Genomic DNA, 22,325 nt, shown 5'->3' with positions numbered 1-22,325 from the left:
GTGCACCTCCCTGTGCAGTGAATTATGCGAAATCAAGTGGACATTTGTCCCAATCAGTGTCATCATGGAAAAAGTCAGACTTCCCCAACAAAACATGCAGTGTGCTGTATAGTATACATGCAGCACACTGGTTTACCTGTAAACTTTATTATTCAAACGAATAAACCATATAAGGGCGGTAGCTGACAATTCCGTTTTATCACTCAGTCTCCAAATTGTCAGAAAATATAGAACACTAGCTCAGGTGTCTTGTTTTGTCCAAAACCAAAAAAACATACTGATTTCTTTCAAATCAATTGCCTAATTGTTGCAAAACTATCAACATCGTGTACCCCTATATGAAATAACAGTTCCTTATTACATCTTAATTAACACACCTAATTAATGCCTGAATCTTGGACATTTAATTCAAGACATATAGCCTGATCTGGATTATTCTGCATGTGCGAGCACAGATGCACTATTAATAATAATAAAAAACTCCCCTTTTTCAATGGAAACTGGAACTGGTACACACTACACAGGATTTCTACGTTTGCCAATTGGTATCGCTTTTACTCACGACATTTCTGACAACACGTGAAGGCAGCACCAGTGAAACGACAAGAGAGAGAGAGAGCGAGAGAGAGAGAGAGAGAGAGAGAGAGAGAGAGAGAGAGAGAGAGGAACCTGTACTGTTCTCAACACAGGGAGAAGACAGGAATCCGCCACACAGAATAATAAATCTTGACGGTTTTTGCAGAGTTGGAGCTCGGGTCGCGGTTGTCAGTCGCTGCCCTGGAAGATACAGCGCGTCCCCTCTTATCTCAGCTGGATCTGGACTCTTTACATTTTGCTTGTGGAGCGCTGCACCGGTCTTCTCATCTCATCTTTTTTTTGTGTGTGTGTGCGTGTGAGCGCTTTGAGCCGAGCGCTGTTTTAACTGGTAAGGAAGTGACTGTGTATCAGTGTTATTGTTTGTTATGTGGAGGGTGCGTTCGTCGGGCTGCCGCCGTCGCATGTAACGCAGTCTTTGGCTGTTGCAGACTCTTTGGTTTTAACCTGGTCATTTCCTTTTAGAGTGCGGGGGGGGCTGATGAAGGAACAGCGGAGATGAGGCTCATTTTGAGGAACGCTTGACTGATAGGAGAGCTGGGGACCTTGCGAGACAGAGCCACAGTGTTCCCGTGATACATGTGGAAATGCAAATAACGGGCAACGTGAAGTTCTCAAATGCATCTCCGGTGATTTTACAGGCAGTGTGACAGCGTTGCAAAGTAGCACGAGAGAGCTGTAAACTTCAACTAACCAGCAGCAGGAGTGAAGTGAAAATTACAGCTACACCATAGGTGATAACGAGAGGGGGGAAAAATCCATAAAGGTAAAGATAAGGTCACAATAAAAGCTATGAAACCTTAAAGACGCTCATTATAGCTGTATTCTAGGAATGTGATGTGACTGTCATAGTGGTCCTCCCTCGGGGGCAGGCTGGAGTACTTATCAGAGGAGATAGTTATGTAAAAGCACATAGTTTGCTGTAGAGAGAGAGAGAAAGAATACAGTGTCCGCGTGCACGCGCGCGCACGCGGGACCAAACAGGCTTCCATGTTGTTTGTAGTTTATAGATGATAAAGGAAAAAAAAGAAGAAGAAGAACTTACGGGTTATGGTTTGTGGTGTTGTTGGAATTTTTGACTTTGAATAGCTGCATGTGCACACACACACGCATATACACACACACACACACACTGTAAAACCCCTGTTGTCATCTGTGTGCTGTACTTTAGTGGAGGGTGTTTTTGTCAGCCTATGTGAATGTGTGTATTTGTTGTATCCTGCACGGTTTTCCTCTCAGCTGCTACAAACTTGCAGCCTGCACGGGATCATCAGCTAGGACTTTTCTGTACTTGACGCCGTTCCTCCCCTCTCCTTTGATATTGACTTTCTGCGGTGTATTGCTTTTTCTCTCTGGTGGTTTAAAGATGCAGTATTTCCCCCCTGTGTCAGGTCACACACACACAGAAAGCGAGGGAGGGAGGGAGGGAGACAGTGTTGTTTTGCAGACAGGATTACATTGTCTCCCCCATGTCAGATTTCAGACATTATGTTAAATGTTTGGTGGTGATACCAACAACAACAACAATTAATGATCTAACTCCACAACACTGACTGTTAGATACAAATAGTCCTTAAGAGCACCACCTGTTCTCCAACCCCTGAACAGTGCCAGGAATAGATTTAAAGGGAAACATTTATTCAGCGGAGCTTTGGGGAAAACGTAAAGACCCGCTTTTCTGGGCATTTGATCCAGTTCTGTGTAACGACAGCACAGGCGGACTTTTTGGTCTGCTCAAGGGAAACCCGAGGGCTAAGAGGTGCTTGGAGATTTCGGCGTGGGGGTGTCTTTCCTCGACGGTTATGTCACACGTGTGTCTGAACGCCTTCACGTCTGAGATCACTTGTTGAGCGTTGTTGAAAGAGGCGAAAGAGGAGCGTGAGCTGTGTTTTAATGTGACATGTTGTGGCTGTCACTCGACTATGACAAATGTGATTCGTGTTGAATCAAGCCTGTGCAGGAAAATTAGATTGTTTTATTATTATTATTATTTTTGCAGAGCCTGTCACAGGTGCCTCATATTCACAAACTGATCCTCTGAGAGCTCGCACATGACTCGAGTGAGGCTTTTTGCATTTGATTGCCTTCCACCATTGTGCCTCTTTTCATGCACTGAATAAATGCTTCATACATTCAGCTTTTGTCAATAGGACTGTTTGTCTTTTGTAAGCGGCCTGTGTGCTTACTTTTCCACCCCCTGCTTATCGCGATCAAACTTTCAACTCTACCACGACTCTTTATCTCTTGGTTGTTTTGCGAGGTTAACCCCCCCCCCCACGCCGCCTGCCATCCCATTTTTCTCCCTGTATCTGTGGGAGTAAAATTAGCAATTTCATTTTTTTTGTCTTCTCCCCTCAGAATGTGGAAGTGTTTTATTGGTGTGGTGAGAAACAATGAGCACAAGGCACGGCTTTGTGGTGGCAGAAATGCATTTTTAACCCATGTGAATGAATGGAGCCTCACATTCCACAGCAGCAGGCCCTTTGCTGAATGGCAGCACTAACTCGGCTGTTTTCATTACTCATTACTGCCTTGTGCCTTTTCACTATGGACATAGTCATTTACCTTCACCAGCTGAGAGGGGGTTCACCACCATACAGACTCGGAGAGTTTTGAAGGAAATATCACTGAGCTGAATATGGGGCAGATTTCTTTTATTACTGATTAAAGTTACTGATTCTGTTGAATTCTGTCATATTAATAACTTATATTAAAGCTACTATGATTAAAGGATGTATTTTTAACAACGGACCAAATGGCTATGTGAAAGGTGTTGCCCGAAGTGATGAACCCACAGTGAATTATCACCAAACGTAGAAATTTCTAGCAACTCTTAGCTCATTGTTTTGGTTTTCTGGCACGCAACTCGGCTGTCATGATTCACTCTCGGCGCTCAAGCTGTTTTCCGGCAAAGAGCTCCAAAAATTCACCTGCCTCAACACCAGAAAGATGAAATTAGCAGCTAGCTAACATATAGTGGATCATCATCAGCTGAGGAACAGACTTTTCCCTCAGGAGGTGGTGCAGACCTCACCTGAGCTAAAAGGAGAGTAAATATTGGCCTCATATTCGTCAGGTGGCGAGAAACGACCCCAAATGAAAGCTAATGTTGCTCCATATAGCTGCGAGGATGAGTGATCAGTGCAGTGTTTAGCCTGCAGATTGTTTCCATGGACCAAAAAGAACGCAGGTTTAAGAATAATGAAGGATTATTCTCTCAGCTGGAAAAAAGATCTTTCTGCTTGCCTCAAGGCGAGACGTTTTTCTGAGCAGGTTGACTCTTGTTATCAGGTGTATATCCCTGCTAGGACGGTCCTGGAAAATGGCAGCGGCTCAGACCTCCCGTAGAGACCTTTGGAGCGATGAAAAGCTGTTTTTTAAAGTAGTGCTGGACCAGGGTCTCTGTGGGTGGTTTCCAGCACCTTATGGAATTCACGTCTGGAAGAGCTCCAGTTGCGTTCTACATACTTATGTCATGGATTGAATCCATTCGGTCCTTTTCAGAGTCTAATTGCTTCCCTGCTTCGCCCCCTCCTCTTCATCTCTGTCCACGCTGCTCGTATTAATGTTGCATGGCTTTGAACTTGAATCAATATCTAAAACAAAAGTAAAGGCAGACATGTTTTCCCCCCGAGTCAGTGAGGTTGAAGTCTCATGCATCCTCTCAGCTCCTCCTTTTTTTTTTTTTTGGATTAAAGGGGGGGTGAAACAAAAAATGAAAACGAGGGGGGAAAAAAGGAAGAAGTGCTCCTCTCTTTGCTGGTGGTCCAGACACATAATTTTAATACGAGATCTAGTGTCTGTTCTGCGGTGGTGGCATTGATTCCCTGCTGCATGGTGGGGGTTTCCACTCTGAAAGGGCAGTCTCTCTGTGTTAGCCTAGAAACACCAAGATCCTGGATTAAATTATAAATGAGCCCTCCATGGGAAACGTACCGCTTACTCAGGAGGAATTTACATTTCCTGCAACTGTCATACTACACATTTCCAGTAAATAGATGTGTCCCAAAACATTCCCTGTTACTCGTGTTCGTGAAACTTTACCAACAGGTGGGTAGTTGATCCCTTTAATTGGGTCACACCTGTATTCTCCCCACCCATATGGATCAACAGAGTCTCTGCCAAAACAAGCAGCACTGACCAGGTAGTGAAGTGTGAAGCCTGATAGCTGTTTAAATTAGACCTGTAGAAAATGATGTAGTAATCAGAGGATTAAGATAGGAGCGGGGTTAGAGTTGGTGGGGGGTAGGGGAGGTGCTGGCAGGGGGGATTTAGGCACAGGGCCATTTTAGCCTTATCCGTGGTGGTGGGAAGCGGGGGAGGAACATGTCAGCGGAGTTGCGCAGGGCCCAACTGTTGCACATACTGATACTTTTCATTAAAGGTGCCGATACTTGACATCTCGCGATGAGAATGTCATCATCAAACTTTACCACCGTGACAGAGATTCGTTTTTTTTTTTAATGAGAAGTTCTTTGTTGCTGTGGTGGAAAACCCCTCTGAGACAGCACATCTTAATGGGACTCCAGCACTTCCCAGTAAAAGCAAAATGACGTGGATATTTTTCGCATCAGCTGTTCTGAAAGTACGCAATGCTTTTATTGAGAAATTTTCTCAAAGACAAACTCAGAAACTGTTCATTTTTAAGCGGAAATAAACAGATATTCAGAAATAGAATCAAGTTAATGAAGTGGAAAAGAAAAGAAAATGCGCATTTTGTTGACAGTAATTATTGAACATAGATTTATACTGATGTTTCAGTGCGCTCTGCTTTTATCAGGCTCACTAATAAAAAGACAACAGCCTTATTTACACAGGTCCTGTCATTACCCAAAGCAACAACAGCTGAATGTGGGTGTGGGAACAACCCACACTAATTAGTTGGAACTATAGTCCAAGTTTTTTTTTCCTTTCATTATATATTACAAAAGGCTACAGTTTAAGTATCATGACCACAATCGTTTAACACTGACAGCATAAAGCAGTCAAGTATGAATAAGAATGTAAATAAATATAATCTGCATTATTGAAATCAATGTAAATAGAACCAAAGCCACACTGCACGCTGAAGTTAAAGTGAAGGGGGCACTTTGTCTTCAATGACCATAACTGACATGACAGTGTTTATGGGAAGTCTTTCAGTGTTGGGATCACTCCCAGGGATGAGCACGGCTTCTGAATACCTGAGTGACGAGAGAAGATGATTGCAGCTGCTGAAATGTGCAGCTATTAGAGAGCTCAAGTTGGGACGAGCCGTTTTGATCCAGCATGCCGAAGTGGTAGTTAGTGGCAGTAGTTTAATATAAAATGTCTTAACTGTCATGAAAATAATTCAGAAGTTAGAATTGATAGAAGGTTATATTTGTAACCGATACTGAAATGTTGGTGTGAAGCTATCGTGTAACAAAGTTTTCCTCGGTCGTCTTCATCTCACACAGTTAGACGCGTGTCTGCAATATTCGCTGTTTGATCGCTTTTCCTCCGCTGACTCCTGGTGGAACTACGACTGCTAGACGCTCTACTAATAAATAATCATTTCATCAGCTGTGCAAAGGCTGCAACCCTCACTTAAATCAGAGGTGCACCACACTGAGTGCCTGGTAATCTGATAATCAGGGTTGGGTATCGACCCGATTTATCAGTGCAGCTCTGTTTGTATTAACCGAGGACGCTCGCAGCAGCCCGGGCCTGCAGTGCTGCAAGCAGCTTCAGGCCTCCCTGTCACTGCATACTCTTCAACTGTTGAATTGAATTGGATCTTTTTTTTGGTGGGGGGGGGGTTAACATCCTCTCGCTTCAGCTCAAGTGGAAGACCGTTACACTACATTACAACCTGCGTTATCCATCGCCGTCGCTCATGTTGATTTCCCGTCTTACACATTATCGATGATCCGATGAAGTGGCGCTCACGAGCGCCGTGCCGAATGTGCTGGATTCATTAGCGCTGCTTATCATGTTGGGCGGACATAGTGATCATAGTTAATAGATTTCTGCCCGTGTCCGTGGACCGACGCTTGGCATTGTTGCCGTGATTGCCGCGGGATTAAAGAAGAGAAATAAGCTTAGCTGGGAGAAACAGCCCAGAGAACCACGTGGCTGTGATCAGGGATTGAGAGAGAGGGAGAAGGGAGAGCTGCCGGGGGAAGGAACGGCACTCTTTGTCCAGCCCAGATGTCACTTTTGACTACCATTATTGATCCACTGCCTTACACAAACACATCCTGCACACACACACTCACACACAATACCTCAATTAGATAGCATTGAAATGTGACTTTAAAAAGGATGCTATCAGTTCTGTTATGTAAACACCTTTTTGCATTGATTTATCTTTTACTTGGAGACAAGGGATGCTTCAACATAATTCCTTTAACCAAGATCATGCAAAGCACTCATGCTACACTGTACTGTGCCTAATAAAGCAGTGAATCTTAGACATGTAATATAGATTTAATTAGCAATGCATCACATCACTAACTATTTGTTAAAAGCAGCTTTTCTTACCTTCTTTCTACCTTGTCTGTTCATCTCTCTACAAGGCAGTAGCCTCTTCTTCATATTTGATGGGCCACACAAACTCTGTGTGTGTGTGTGTGTGTCCCCTCAGCAGGGAGGGGACATGGCACCCAAACTTAATCCAAACTCACAGCAGCCCAGAGGGCATTAAGGGTGGGTGGGGGTTGGGCGAAACTGCTCCCTAAGCAGAGAGGCTCCTTTTTAGCATTCACCGTTCTGTTGCAGTTAATAAATGTTGTCCAAATGGGAACGAAAAGTCAGATTCTATGGTTCCCTCCTGAGAAAAACTCCTCCGATGCACAGGAAGTCATGCTTTGTTTCCAGCTGTTTTAGACCAATGAGAACAGAGAAGATAGGAGCTTAAACTTCACAGAATAATCCAAGATTTGTTATCTGAGTAATTTCTTTGAATAAGAAGTTCAGTCGGAAACTAAATAAAGAGAAAACGGGTAGTCGTGGGATACTGCTTTAAATCTATATGTAAATACTAGCAGCCTTTCATTCTCACTTTGGTTTCACTTTGATGCAAATATGTAACTGCTACTTATACCACCTCTTCACACACACACACGCACACACACACACACTCACTTGTCTCCCTCAGGGAACCACCGTTGTTACTCCATTTGAGTATGAAAACAACTTTAAATACAACAACAAGCCTGTTCTCTGTTCTCACACAAGAATGCATTCATCTCAGCTGCCCCGCATTCACTAGCATCATCTCTCATCATCTCAGTCTGGAAAAGTCTTTACTCTTTTTTTTTGTGTGTGTGTGTCCAGAGAACGGAAGAGAGTGGATGTAGTTAGTGCAGATTGAAGGCCAGTGATGTTGCATGTCTGACCAACTCAGGGAAACAAGCTGGAAATGTCTCCAGGCTACTGCAGCTAATCATTCAGCCCACAGAGGAACTGATCGTTAGCCGCTGATGTCAGCCTAACCTTGCCGCGATGCCTTTTAGTGAGTGTGTGTGTGTGTATGGGAGAGGGAGGCACAGGCGGACGGAAGTTTGGACTTCATCTTGTCAATGTTTGCTTTTCTGATCATTATACAGGACGACGGCATCTCATTTGTGGGATTACAATTTACAAATGCAACAATTATTCTAACATATGCATGCTCCCAAAGAACAACAGAGGGGAGAGTGATTGCATTGCTTTTTAAATGAGCGAGGCTAACTCGGCCGTTGACGTGCCTGCACATCACCATTGTTTGTCCTCTCGCTGTGGGAAAAGAAAAGAAACCCTGCTCTGGTTGGTCAGTCCCACTCATATGGAGATATGGAGGGCTTCTCCTTTGCTGCCAGAAACTGCTGGCCCCCTCAAAAAGAGTCAAAGAATGAATGATACTAACAAGTGGCCATATTTGTGCAATGTAATGGCTTTATTATCAGTCAAATGGAAGAGCTAGACATCCAAATATGGGCAGTGCTTGTGATAGTGATACTATGACAGTCTTACTGCCTCAGTTTTTATACTTAGTGTACGACTTTGTAGTGAAGGCGTTGAACGGGCGTTAGGAAACAGGGACCAGGGAGTAGCACGGGAGCTCTGGCAGGGTCAAGCATGCTGTAGGGTCACTGGGGACAGAGGTGAGGGGGAGGAGGGTAGCCCAGGGGCTAATGAGCTCACCCCCAAATCCACATGTGGATCAGAGGTACAGTTTAACTCCAAGCATGCGTGCAAGACGACTGTAAACTGGATGCGAGCGCAAGTTGCAGGCATCGTCTACGCTGAGGGTTTCTATTCAGCTAAGAAGAAAAAAATAAGCAACAGCCTACTCTTCTTCATTTTTCATTCCTCTGTCATTCTAGCTCATATGTATGCAAAACAAATGGCAAAGAAAGCCTGTTTCAGACAGAAATAGTGCAGATACTCCTCTCTCAATCACTCAAGTGTTGTTATGGCTGTGAGACGTGACATCAGGCTCTCGAAAGCGAGACCCTTGTTGCAGCCCGTGCTTTGTTCATGTTGGAAAGTCAGATTGCGGAGATTATTTTCGCTTTTCACCCAAGTGGCTTTCCGTTTTACGAGATGGATGCATTACATAACATTAATGGAAGCCGCGCTGATTCTGCACATCAAAGTCTATTTACAGGACTTGAGGAGTGCTTCCCTGTATGCGTAGGAAGCCTTTTGTGGCCCCAGAAAGAGGTGCGCAAGGGCCGGTAAATCGCTTCAAGTGATGTAACGACGTCGGTTTGGGCAGGAGAGTTTGAAAATCAGGTAGTGTGGAGTGAGAAAGTTAGAAAGAAGTGAGCGACTTGAAGCTGCATTCGACTCTATCTCTATCTTAACACACCAGAACCTCGGACTGAACTGTCGACAGTCACGTTGCACTGTCTGAATGAAATTAATTAGTAATTTTTTAATCCATCCATTCATTTTATGCTGCTTAACCGGCAGAGAGCATTCATTTAATTCATTTTATAGCTAGGAATTATTACGTATAATTACGTATGTGGCTAATGTCGCCAGGGTTTGAAAGGAAGAAGAATATGTGGAATAAAAGAGATGATATCTCTGGTTCTGCTGCATTGATTTTTTAAAACTAAAGCTGAATTCACAATGTTCCCTTTTGCCTCTTTTTGTGAACAGTGGCTGTATACGTTCACCTTCCTTCTCTCCTGTGTTCGCACCATAAGTGGAACTCAGTAACTGTGTTAAAATGTTATATGGCTGTCTAAACCTGGACTGATGACTTATTATATGCAGCGTATCTGCCCTGTTCCGAGCAGAAACACCAGCTTTTTTTTAACCTTGTCTGGGTTTGAGCTCTCACATTGTGTTTCCTGGGCTGCTGTTTGCTACCTCAGTTCCCAGCTGCCTCTCTGGCTGTCTATTGCTCGGGGGCCTTACAGTCAACTACACAGGGAAGAAGAGACCAAAGACAGGGAGCTTTTTAGTACCCCCCCCATTCCCCCCATCACACCACCACAACACACACAACCCCCCGCCCCGTATCTACCACCACCAGCAGCAGCACCACCACCACCTTTTTCCATTGGCTCTTGATGTTCTGTAAAGAATCCCCCAGCACACTCACACCCTCCCTTCAGCTATCCCCCTGGCCCCAGTGCCCTGTTCCCACATTGTATCCAGATGTGAGGAGGATAGTTGAGGGAAGGAAGGTAGGGGCCCCTGGTTGTGCCCTCCTCCACCCTCAGCCTCAAACGCACCATCCCATCTTAACAGGTCCCAAGACTGGAGGTTTTCCAGTATTATCAGCTCTGAACTAGAAACAAATGAGACCTGCACAGCACATATCCCACTTCAATCTTATTCGCACTCTTCAGACTTTCATTTCAAGATTCCATGAGGTTTTCAGTTGCATTTGGGCACAAACATCCACATACAGCATCATAACCTGCTGCATCACCCTAGAGACTGCTTCTATGTGTTTTTCCTTAAACTAAAACCATAGAGATGAAATCTGTTGCTCTTGAGGCCGACTGACTGTGATCATCTAATCCCTGGCCGTAGAACTCTATTTAAAGAGCACAGCCGCTAATCCAATCAGATTATACCTCACCGACTCCTCAAAATCACCCAATTAATAGTCTTAAGAATGGCCCCAAAAGCCTGTCTTCCCTAAAAAAACAAATCCCAATAAAACACATAGAAGAATCGAGGCCATTTATGGAGTCATAATCTAATACTTACAGAGAGGTAGGCAGGTGGGGTGCAGCCCCAACAGGGACAACGGGAACTTCAAGAAACAACATATCTGCATTTTTATGTCAGGAAACATGTTTGCACTCAACCACAGTGAGACCATCTTAATCTGAGAAGCACACCCAAACTGGCGATGCTATGGGTGCACCATCCTCTAATGTGACTATTTAAGGTTGTAGTTGGCTGCTGTCCACATTCTGATATGACTCTTTGTAAATGCATATTGATTTTCACAATTAGGCTTGAGCCAGGAGTCCCACAAGCAGTTGGTGTGCTGAGGTTTAAATACATGGACAGCTGGCTCCACAGGCATCATTGTCCCAGATAGATCTGATACATACTTGTATGTATTAGGATTTTTGAAGACCGTGCTGCCAACTCTTTAATTGAAGCAGCAGAGCCAAATTCCAGTATTTTTAAAACTTCCGTTTTTCATCTTAAAACCTTTTGTGGAATTCCAAACAGTTAGTGTGAAAAAGCCCCCAAAAAACAGCATTTAAAACAATGCTACTATATAACAAGTCCTTCTACCAAGAGTGTGGGACCAGTTCAAAATACCTCAGTAGGATCAGTTCAACAAGTGTGGTTTTAATTAATTCTACAACAAATAGATATTCAATTAAGCTGCATGATATCAGCATTATCAGACACTGAACAGTGAGTGGGCCCTGTCTGATTTGCAATAAAGGGCCATTATTATCTTTTGTAACAATCAATCTCTTGTGTGTACTGTATGACACGAGTTCAGCTCATAATTTCTGCCATTGATCGTTTACACTGTATTCTCCTCCAGATCCTTTCATAATATTGTCTGTGCATCTCGACCCGTTTTTGCGCAGTATTGATTACAGTTACCATCTCTCTGTTCTGTCTTTGTAAGATGTGGAAGCTTTCCCTCAGTTCATCCCCACGGCACCATTTGATTCGCTGATCGCAGATTCATACAAATGCATGCGAGTGAACCAGGAGACTCTCCCCCTTTGTGCGTGCGTCTCTAGGAGTGAGTTGTCTCCATTTTTAGTAACTCGTCGAGTCTGGGCTTGGCACGGTGTGTTGTGTAAAGCTGTCCACTGGTGCGATGTGGAGAGAATGACAGTGTGTGTAATCCTCTGTCGCTTATTTCTTGTGTAACAGGCCGGTTGGTTTTTAGTGGTGACCGATTGGCTGCTTGGCTGGCTTAATGGCTGTTTTGCTGCCTGGTGGTGCAGGTAACTCCCGTCGGAGGCGTCTGATCTCTCCTGGGAGAGCTGCGCAAACATGTCTGCATTTGCTTTCTCCTGTATTAGCCTCAGCTGCTCCTCTGAATTCATAGAGTGGAGCTGATATTCCAGGATGTTTTGGAGAAATTTGAAAATGAACGACACTCTTACCACAAATATCTAAAATTTACAACTAATTAGACTTTTCCTCACACTTCCTCATGCTTGTCAAAATGTAAGAGCCTCTCATAAATGGAAGCACTAATACTATGACAGCTGCTTCTGACACTGTGAATGAAATCTCACATTTCCTATGTTGGCCTGATTTATTAGTAAAAAAAACATGTCACACAACATGTGTTTAAACAGTGTATTTTTCAAAGAGTATAGACGTCATAGTGTCATATATACAACAAACTGCATTTAAATTCAGGCACATATCTCTTGCCAGTTCTTGTCTCTTAACAGTGAGGCAGGGCTCTCAGCTGCCAGCCAACATTTTACACTACAGTTTGTCCTTAATATCAGGGTCAGTCCCAGAATGAGCATTAGCAATTGATTATCGGTGTCTAATAGCAACTAACAGAGCAACCACAGAGGCTTGATACTATATTGTACACCGTAATAAGGACCATACTGCCCATAGCATCCCCGGCTAAATGATGGTCTAACTCTTGAGGTTCACACAAGCTTTATTGATTAAGAAAATACGCTTCACTGTTGCTCCATAAACACACTGTAAGAGCTACATGCTCATGCTCTGTGAGGCTGCAGTTAGGTACATTGCTTTGAGCTAAATGCTAATGTAAGCATGCTAGCATGCTCGCTCACAATGACAAATGTAACACGCTGATGTTTAGCAGGCATCTTTACTGTGTTTGACATATTGGTTCAGTGTGTTAACATGCTAATATTGGCTAATTATCACCAAAGTTTTGATCAAATTGAAGTTTTGCCTCAGTAATGGAGCTAAATGAAAAGTGTAGGGATCGTCAGAATTATTACAATTCATCCTTGGGGCACATCAATGTCTGTAACAAATCTCCTGGCAGTTTGTTCAGTAGTTATAGTTTTACTCAAAACTACAAATGTCTACCTTACAGTGACACATAGGAAAAGTCTGGAGATCACCAACGTTGTGAGACCATGAATGTCTGTAAAAAAAAAAAAAAAAAGATGTCAGTTAAGATATTTCAGTGTGACTCACATGACTTTTACGCCTCCATCTGGCATATCGCCTACAAAATAAGAGCGCCGACCTTTGTAATATGACAAAATGGACAAGTAAAGCCTGAGCACGAATTAAAAACAAATCCATTGATTATATTATACCAAAACTAAAACACAATGTAATTTCTTACTCTGCAGCTGAATTCTACTGTAGTGTTTCCAGTAAGTAGAACCAAAAAAGTAGTTTGCTATACATGTACATGTATTACAAGCACTGACCATACCCTGTGTCCGATATGGAGGACAGTTTCCTTTGCTGCGATCTGGTTTTCTTCAGCCCACCTGCACCAGAAGGCAATATGAACCAGAGGAATTGCTGATTCAGCTGCATAGTTATTTCCCCTTACAGTATTTTACTGAATTTAAAATCCTTCAGCACATGATTCTTAATCATGTGTCCTGGATGTAATTCAGTCACTCTGTCAACCAATAGTTTCCTATTTTGAACTTTATGCATTTCATCTACGTAGGCGTGTTCAGTCTTTGTCATATTTTTGCAACGAAACATTTCACATCGCAACTGATGTCGTTTCTAGTAGAGCGAGCTGCTTTGGCTTTTCCCGTCAAACCTCTGGAGACAGTTGTTTTCACTCATCTAGATTGCGGGAGAATTCGGTGATTTTGGTTTGCTGGCACTTGAGAGACCGGAACGGCCAGCTCCTTCGCAGGAGATATCTTTTGACTTTTAATGTCTTTAAACTGAAACATCTGTCATAACAGGGGAAAAAGCAACTCAAATTTTCTCGAGAACTCACCGTTTCCCACACACAGCCGCACAGCATGCTGCGCACACTGTTGCACACCCACCTACACTTGCACTGGACAGCGTCGGTTGATTGGGGGGTGAGGGGGTTAGACTGTAACTGTACTAGCAGATTGTCTCTTTAGGACTATTGGATGAATGTTGAGAGAGTGGATTCTGGCCAATTTCCTGTGCTGTGGCTACACTGCAAAGAATATCTGTCAAAACAAGCCGTGCAGTCTGGTATTGAGAGTTTCAGTCATTCCTCCTTAAAGAAAGCTAGACTGAGAAAACATCAGACACAGTTAATAACCAGAAAGACGCATGTGTTTTTCTACTCATCCTCTCATCAGACAGTGGTGATCAATAGTCTAAATTTCTAAGAAGTACTCCTGTATGAGGGACATTTTCTGCAGTGTGCAGCCCATGGCTTGCATTTCTCTCTCTCCTTGCTCCCTGCCTGCCTCGATCTCCCTGTCACCCTATCAGTCAGCTCTTATTATCCCAATCTATCTCCTGCCGTGACTTTACATCACTATTTACCACTTATCTTCCCTCTGCTGCCCTCCCTCTCATTATTTGCTCTGCCTTTTCTACTCTCCTTGACATGCATCTCTCTCTTCAGATGCCGCCCTGTTTTTCCTCGGCATTAGTTTAGAGTTTTTCCGCCGGGTGGGTTAACAAGCCGACATGATTTCATCAATGGGAATCAGTCAGCCCGATAAGACGTGACCCAGATGGGATCTCCGGCTCTTTTCGTACGGCCATCCATCACGACCGCGTAGCCACATGAGCTCTCACTCCCGGTAATGCCTGTCAGCCTGTGTATGAAAGAAATGTGTCACGTAGCTTCAGTGCGCTCTCTATAAAAACTCTGTGTCCTGTATAGAAGTCTAACAATGTTTGTTATTCTCATCTAGCAGCCCCGGTTCCTGTGTGGTGCTTCGTTTTTTTTTTATTATTTTTGGCTATGAAATCTATCTGGCTTCAGCACACACACACACACATACACTCCTTTTCCTTTAGGGACTTATGATGGACAATAATGATGTTAAGGTGACCTTGCTGAACTTTGTGGTATTTTTTATTTCCAGTTGTATCGCTTTCATATTCCTGTAATGATCCCACAGGGACTCAAAGTATGTTTGCAGGACATAATAGTGAATTTAAAGGCGCCTTATTACAGCGGATGGTAAAAACGTTTTCATTGTGTGCTTTTTAACGGAATAGTTTGACATCTTGGGAAATATACCGAGCTTTCCTGCTGAGAGTTAGATAAAAAGAGCAATACCACGCTCATATCACGTGTGGAAAATATGAAGCTATCACGAGCAGCCGGTTAGCTTAGCTTAGCATCAAAGCTGAAATCAGGGAGAAACAGCTCGCGTGGTTCTGTCCAAAGGTAGCAAAATCCACCCACCAAATCCTCTATTACTCACTAGTTAGCGCATCATGTTTCACTTGTTTCCCATACAAAGACACGTAAAGTGTAAAAACTCCCCAGAAACTCGACTTCTTTCGAGCATTTCCCCCAAATGTCTCTCCTTTTTCCTCTCGTCTCTGTACGTTGATAGTGCTCACGTTGAAATACTTTCAATTTGCGTCACCCTGGATGAATTCATGTCAAAACTGCGTCTTTGTCTGGACTTTGTACGCAGCTGCACTGCCTATAAACTTTAACTTTTCTTTCTGAACACACCGTTAGACTTGTATCGTCTCTCTGGAGCTTAGTGGTGAGGTTAGGCTGTCTATAGATTGAAATGTTCAAAGTAGATTATAATGAAAAACTAACAGAAATAGACTTGTAATTGAAGATGAACTTGTTTTACATTTGTATAGAGTTTTGTCTCATGAAATGTATAGTTATAGCTACCATAACAGGATATACAGTATATCAATTTAGGGAAAAAATGGTGCCTGATAATGATAGGGGGATTTACAGTGACTCTATAGTGGCACTGCTCCGTTCACACATGCACACACAGAGACGGTTCAATACTCAATGCAGTGGGCTGTGCACAATAATGCTTTTTCCAGGGGATGGAATTTGATTTTACCCACAGGTTACTTTGTTTGGAGTTGTGCTTCTTCGTAATGTGTGTGTGTGTTTTTTCCCCTTTTTTTATGTTGCTGTGTGTGTTTGTACTTTAGAGCAGTGTGTGAACCACCTCACAACAACAACAACTGCCTGTTGGAGCCCACACATTCCCTCTGTAGTGGAGCCATCAGGAGATTTCTGTGGAAACCCTCCCATCCTGCCTGCCAGTGTGAGTGTGTGTGTGTGTGTGTGTGTGTGTGTGTGTGTGCGTGTGTGTGTGTGTGCATGTGCGTGCAAGGAAGAGTCAAAATCAGATCTTTTGCCCTGTTACATTCTCATATCTCCTTTTGACAACTCTTACAGGATGTTTTCTTCAGATTGTGCCTCAAGGTAAAGACAGGCTTGAAAACAAGGCACACAGCAAGCAACAAAAACAAGTAGCCAAGTAAACGTGGAGTCAAAGAAAATTCAGACATCGGACATGCTGTATGTGTTCCTGCGCAGAACAAAGCTAGCACAGTGCCAATGCAGTGACTTTTGTCACCAAAAGAATGTACTGACGGCCAGTTTAGCTACAAAGGAACATCTGAGGCTGAATTTCAGATATTAAAATGTGGTGGAGGTGATTTTTCTATCAGTGCTCTTGGGGTGACTGACACATGACTTTTCTGTAAACTGATGTTCTTTAATAAGCCACAAAGGTTGAAATCCTCTGTTTGTCCATCTGGTAGACAGCTGGTGCAGCGAGTACAGGAGGCAGGCTTCTCAGATCAGTCTTGCTGTGTGAAATGACAACTGTCTGCGGTAGATTTTATCAGCTCTCGCTTATTAATGTTCATTCTGTGAGTCAGCCAAATTACAAACTGAAACTCTTGGCTGTTGTTTTATTAATGCGCTCTCTTCATGCTGCCGTGCTGACCATTTATGCCAGACCGCAGATGCCCATTTATACAAAACAGCATGATAAGTTTGGAATATGTGCTCTGTCTTGCTAAAGGACACTTTGGCAGGTAATCCTGCAACACTGGATCCAGTCCATCATGCTATTTGCGCGCGCCAGTGATGTGTGTGTGTGTGTGTGTAAAGCCACTAACCGCTGGGCCGTCTTCAGCGACAAAATAAAATGGTTATATCAGAAAGTGTGACAGTGTGAAAGACTGGTTGCCAGCTTTGAGGTCAGTGGTCTAATTACACTTCAGAGAGACTGATTTCAGTTCAGTTTCAGAGGTTGTTCAGGGCTGCAGACGGATGGAGGAGCGCAGAGGGGAGGAGGGAGGAGGCCGGTTGAGTTCTGAGAGGAGCGGACAACTGGCCATGGAGTGAAAAGGGATGGAGGAGTTTCAATTTAGATTTAAATCGAACACTATTACCACGAGTGCCTCTTCTGCCTCCACCGCTATTACACCAACAGGTCGCAGTGGCACTCGTTTTACCTCCGCTCCTGGTCTGTTTCTGCTCCATCACATTCACATACTGCCTCTCCATGCCTTTAATGTAGTGGGTGGAAGGGAACAGCCATTTGAATGGATCTGAACAAAAAATGATGATACATCTTTGATTGAGCACGGTTTGTAGCTTGTTCACGAATGTTTGAGTGCTCTTAAATGTCTATCCTTCTAAGGAAAATGAGCAAGAACCTGTTACATAAGCACATTTTGATCATCCTTACATCTACTCTAGTAGTCCAGGATTAAGATTTGGATTTAGGTTTATCGTTAGATTAAGGTCTAGGTCAGGGTAAAAGTTGGGTTTAGGGGATGAATGATTAAAACCAGCAAACCTGCTCAAGAAGACTTTATGCAGTAGGCAGGTCTATTGTTGGTGAACTGTAAGGGAGTTAAGATCATGTAATGATAGTTCAGTCTGCATTGCACACTAATACTAGATCTCAGTGTGTGTTTGTGTGTGTCTGTGTGTGTGAGGAATGCTGCTGTGGTGCAGGGGGGGTTCTATGGGCAGGAGCACCCAGGGGTTAACGAGCGGTGTGAGAAAAACAGTCAGAGTTTGAGAGGGAGGGGGGAGGGGACACATACATGCACTCACACACACACACACACACACACACACACACACACGCACGCACGCACACTGAGTCCCATAGGAAGTGGAGAAGATGGTTGGGCCCAAGAGAGCAGGCAGCTCTTGTTCTTGTTGAGCTAGATTATAGCAGCAGGTATCACTCCATGTTAATCGCTTCAGTAAAAGACGTAAAAAGGAAAATGCATTCAGTTTTCTAAAATCTTTGTTTGTTACCAACAGACAAATGTCCAGTTTAGTTCTGGGAGTGGTGACAGATTGTGGTTTTTAACTCATTTACGCTCACAGGTCAAAAATCCAGAAAAAGATGCCAAGAAAATACACAACAGCATGAAGTGCAACAGTCAAAGAGCAACATACAGGTGCACCGTGGTCAGTGGAAACAGGAAGCTGTTTCCATCATTCACTATAAAATGTTTACTCTGTAGTGTACTCCACAGGGCTGAGAACAGTCCCCTTCTCCTCCTGACCCGTCCAGTAATCCCACTAGCATGGGCCGGTCACCAAAATGTGACATGACAGTATTGACCCAAACACCTGCCACTTCCTCACACACACACACACTCACACACACACATGCGCGGACCCTGTGGACTCTTTTCTATCCAAAAGCCCTTCTCACGCAAATAGAGTAGGCAGGCAGGATCCCCTCTCAGCCTATTTATCAGAAGGGGGGGGGGGAGTTGAGAAGGGACAGACAGCGTGGACCCCCTCTATTGTTCTGGCTGGGTTTAAGAGATGGGGGGGTAGGGATGGAACTAGGGATAGGATGGGAATTGGAGACCCCAACAATGCCACAAAGCCCCCCACTGCTCTTCCTGCTTATGAGCATGACCTGCTCTGACAGAGCAGAGACAGACCCCAACTAGAGGGAAACTAGACCGAAACTATAACACAACTACTCCCAAGCTGCATCCAAACTGGTTGTAGGCAGAACCTAAACTTGTCCAAGATTAGACCTAAATTAGAATCAAACTACCAAACCTCAGTCAAACTAAACCATATTTTCTCACAGTTGGAATACCTGCATGGTGCTGGAAAACAAACATGATTACATCCAGTGATGTGTGTACATGTTTTTTTTCCCTACCCAAAGTGTCAAACAAAAATGACTCAAATGAGCACCAATGAGCCAAACTAGACCCAAATCAGTCACACAGTTTCCTAAGCCGAGTTAAAATAGAGTGGAAAAAAAAGGAGCTAAATTTGAGTCAAAATTAACGAGCTGCCATTCTCGTCAAACTGAAGTCACTTTTGGACACAATCTAGAGTCAGACCTAAATCAGGGAGCATCCAGTACAAAACTGGACCAAAACTGCCTCAAACACTCAGCTGCACTACATCCATCTGCATTTACTCTCTAAAGGATTGTCCCATCTAGCTTGCATGCACACACACACACACACATGGCCAGATGTGGTTATGTAAGTACATGCTTGAATGAGCGCATACGTTTGAACAATATAGTAACAAGAATGCAGGAATAATGTACACAGCAACATTTGTTTTAAATACATGGTACATACAGGTCCGAATATGTGACGGTATTTCATTTACATAAACACATGCTCAGTGAGTGTTGTAGTGTTTCGAAAGTGTTGTTTATAGTTTTCATACACCTACGTAGTGAAAAGAAGAAGAGAAGTGCTTTAATATATGTTTTCCCCTTTCAGAGTTTGTATGTATGATGTACGGGAGGTAACTCCAGTACTGAACAGCAGTTAAGCAGAACCTTGTCTGTCAACCACAAAGTTCACAAAAAGTTTTTTTTTTTTTTTTTTGTTCCACAGCTGACAACATGTTTGTCACCCTAAAAAAAGTCCTCTTACTCCAGCGAGTGTGTTTTGCAAACAGCCTGTAGGTGTGTGTGGGTGTGCATCCAGCTGTGCTTTACCCCCTCCCCCCTCTCTCTCTGTTCATCATGGAGCTTGCAGCAGACCTCTCTTTGTCTGCTGGTTTAGAGCAGGGTGTGAGGTGAAGAGCAGTTTGTTCATAATGGATTATTGATTGGTCTGAGAATACACTGGCTCTGCACTGTGTGTGTGTGTGTGTGTGTATGTGTGTTACAGACTCCATACCATCCCTGCTGTCCCACTCTGAGCACTGAATGTCTCCACTTTATGAGCAACTGTACAGAGGATAGCAAGGTTTTTTGTAAAGTGCTCTCTGTATGTTATGCTCCGTGAAGCAGTGTATGTGTTAGTGTGTGTGTGTGTGTGTGTGTGTGTGTGTGTGTGTGAGCAGCTCTCTGTATGGGTCATTAAGCTCTCAATGCTGCCTGTATGAAACAGTGTTAAAAGCCCACACTGTGCACATATAGACTTTGAAAAGATGTGTGTGTGGACAACATTAAAAGCCCCCTCTGTTTTGCTTCTTAATTCCTCAGTTCCCCCCGCATGTATGCGTGAGTGTGTGCGCTTTAAACAAGAGGTCCACTCTTTATTTTTCCCCCCGCCGTGTATTTCTGCTCAACCCCAAATGCTCATCTCTGTGCTGCTGTGTGGGAGGGACGCGGATCCCATCACGGCTGAAGGATGTCCCACACGAGAACGACCTGCAGTCATTATCAGTGATAAGGTGACAGCGTGAGTGAGTCAGTGTGTTATGAAAGCCAATCTCCGCACCCTTGGGTGCAGGAGATTTGTGTCATGGCTGCCTCTGAGATGATTGCTATGATGGAGGTGCTTCCTGGCTGGATGACAGTGTTTTCTATCACAGAGGAACAAAGCAGTGAGGCTACTGTAGCTCGCTGTTAAAAAGCAATGCTCTTTTTAATAGCAGTAGCTCTATTCTGTAACCAAATTTGAATACTTTTCTGCGTATTATTGCGCCAAATGTACTGTGAAAGCTAAATTTGTGGCCTCTAGAGGGAGCAACTGAGCAGCACACGAAAAGTTAGGGCTTGTTTTTCTCCTCTTAATTTTTTTGACAGATATTGAGCTGTTTCACTAAGAGAGTTAGCAGAAAACCTCTAATAATCGTCCAAAGTTCCTACAGCCTAGTTATTGTACTGTTTGATCATTTTTTTCATGTTCTGATATCCAACTCATTTTTTGAGTTCAACCTCTGGGTGTGTGACAGCACTAATGTGTGAAAACAAATACAAAACAGAAACCCTTGCAGCTGTAAGCTGGTTCTCTGCTGGCCTGTGTGCACAGTTTGACACTGTTTGTCTGGAGATTCTCTCCAGATGTGAACCTCAGGAGTCTCGGGAACAGAAATAGCCGGGGCTGCCATGGAAAGGTTGCGAATGGATGGGAAAATAAGAGTGGATTTCCTCCTCTTGCTGGACCTCAGCTGCTACAGTTCAGCGTTGGGAGAGCAGAACAGCAGAGGTTGAGCATGCAAGGAGGGAGGAGAAAAAGAACAGTTTGTTTTTGTTTGACACAGCAGTCATTATCAGCTGAGTGTAGGCCTCCTCTCACTCCCAGTGACTCATGGTAGGGAAGCTCAAGTGTCCATTAATGGCATGTTAAATATCAGGCCAGTGGCGTTCCCAGCTAGGGTTGGACTCCTTGACAGGATTGGTTATAAGTGTTGAAAGGTGGCCATTTTAAAAACATCAGAAAAGATAATTTAATTCAATTCTAGCTACTCACCAGTCTTACTAATCCTTGCATGTGTGTGTGTGTGTGTGAGAGAGAGAGAGAGAGAGAGAGAGAGAGAGAGAAACCTAACCATAACCATACTGGCGTTTAACAGAGCTCTGTTGCCTCTTCTCATTTTTGATGACTTCGATGATCGGTAGCCATCAGTTTCTCTCTCCTTAAGCCAATTTGTAATTTTTTTCCCCCTTTGCCCGTATGGCGAGGAGCCTGTATTGTTTCCCCTCTGGGGGCTAATCTCATTACACTTCAATTTGCACATGCGACTGTCTGGTGGATGACAGGCTTACTGTTGAATAGTCTCAGCCCCCTCCAGCCCTCCTGACCCCCAATCAGTTAGGTCATTTAATAGGAAATAAGATTATTATCTTCTGTTTTTAGCGCCAGAACTGGAAGAAACTACTAAGTATTAATGAGTGACATTAGGAGGTGGAGACAAAGAGCAGATGGGACAAATGGAGGAAAAACTAACGTGGATGGATAGGTGAGGTTCAATGACCTTGCAGACCTTTCTTTTTTTGCTGGTTTATTACCATCAACACCATCTGTTTGTAGAAAATCTTTTTGCAAACCATCAAGTAGTTGTAGATATATTTCATTCTGGCCAACAGAAAGTCAGTGCCATCCACAGAGCCACGCCACCAGCATGGCTTAAAATGTAAAAGGACAAGACCTTCCAATGCAAACAG

The 22,325-nt window shown here is 43.7% G+C and overlaps 1 protein-coding gene across 4 annotated transcripts in view; it reads left to right on the top strand.

Annotated features, from left to right (window-relative positions):
* Window positions 1–22,325, top strand: part of LOC121610465 (zinc finger protein 516-like) — a 41,943-nt gene that overhangs the window by 1,804 nt on the left and 17,814 nt on the right. For 2 of the 4 annotated variants that reach the window (XM_041942592.1, XM_041942595.1), the window contains exon 2: window positions 16,108–16,223. The exons of 1 other annotated variant lie outside the window; for it this stretch is intronic. The gene's annotated coding sequence lies outside the window, so the exon portion shown is untranslated. Of the gene's footprint in view, window positions 1–703; window positions 926–16,107; window positions 16,224–22,325 lie in introns of those variants that run through there. One more of the 4 variants, XM_041942594.1, reaches the window with a different exon arrangement.

Source organism: Chelmon rostratus, chromosome 8 (assembly GCF_017976325.1).
Source record: "Chelmon rostratus isolate fCheRos1 chromosome 8, fCheRos1.pri, whole genome shotgun sequence".
Taxonomy (NCBI): domain Eukaryota; kingdom Metazoa; phylum Chordata; class Actinopteri; order Chaetodontiformes; family Chaetodontidae; genus Chelmon; species Chelmon rostratus.
The sequence above is the reverse complement of the archived record's forward strand: the minus strand, read 5'-3'. Positions and strand labels throughout refer to the sequence as shown.